General features: G+C 39.7%; 1 pseudogene; it reads left to right on the top strand.

Annotated features, from left to right (window-relative positions):
- Positions 1 to 218: 218 nt before the first annotated feature.
- LOC106839093 (vesicle transport protein SFT2A pseudogene) lies at positions 219 to 691 on the top strand (annotated as a pseudogene).
- The last annotated feature ends 201 nt before the right edge of the window (positions 692 to 892 follow it).

The raw sequence follows: 892 nt of genomic DNA, 5'->3' as shown, positions 1-892 counted from the left end.
GGAATGAAATTCTGATGCATGCTACAACATAGATGAACTTTGAAAATATTGTGTTAAGTGAAATAAAAAGACAAATATTGTATGATTCCAGTTAATGAGATATCTAGAATAGGCAAATTCATTGAGATAGAAAGTACATTAAAGGTTACCAAGGATTTCCTGGTGGGCGGGAAGGGCTGGTGAAGGAATGGCCACCAGCGCTGCCCAGGCCCAGGGCCATGGAGAGGCCGTGGAAGGTCCTGAGCAGCCAGGATGACAAGGAGCACAACCTGACTGCAAAGGGCCTGGATGACTTGTCCCTTAGTTTCAACACTAGATTGAATTGATTTGTCATATGCTTTGTATGCGGCATTTCTGTTCTATCCTTGGAACTGGATTGCTGTGGTTTCTGGTGGCATAAAACTTTTTACACTCTTTTATATCCGGGGAAATATTGCTGCATTAGCCAGTATGAGCTTTTTAATGGACCCCATGAGGCAACGGAAGGAAACGTTTGAAACAAGATTATCTTGCAATAATTATTATCCTTTTTTGCTTCATATTTACCATTTGTGCTTCTCTTTGGGGACATAAGAAGGGACTGGCCTTATTGTTGAGCATATCACAGTTCTTGTGAATGACCTGGTATAGTCTATGGTGGGTCCCATATCCTAGAGATGCAGTAATTAAATGCTATTCTGTCCTATGCTGAAAATCAGAAGCTCATCGAAAAGGGCATTTGAAAGTTCTTGCAGTGGTTTTGGTGAAGTATGCTTTTCCTGATACAATAAATACTCCAAAAACAAGTGCAGTGACAATTTAAGACCATTTGTATTCTGGTACGAACTACATGCTTGATTGAACTGTTAAATGCTTGTAACTTTAAATTCATTATGTGTCATTAATATGCCCT

This window comes from Equus asinus, chromosome 12, assembly GCF_041296235.1.
Source record: "Equus asinus isolate D_3611 breed Donkey chromosome 12, EquAss-T2T_v2, whole genome shotgun sequence".
Taxonomy (NCBI): Eukaryota; Metazoa; Chordata; class Mammalia; order Perissodactyla; family Equidae; genus Equus; species Equus asinus.
This window is presented reverse-complemented; position numbering and strand designations above follow the sequence as displayed.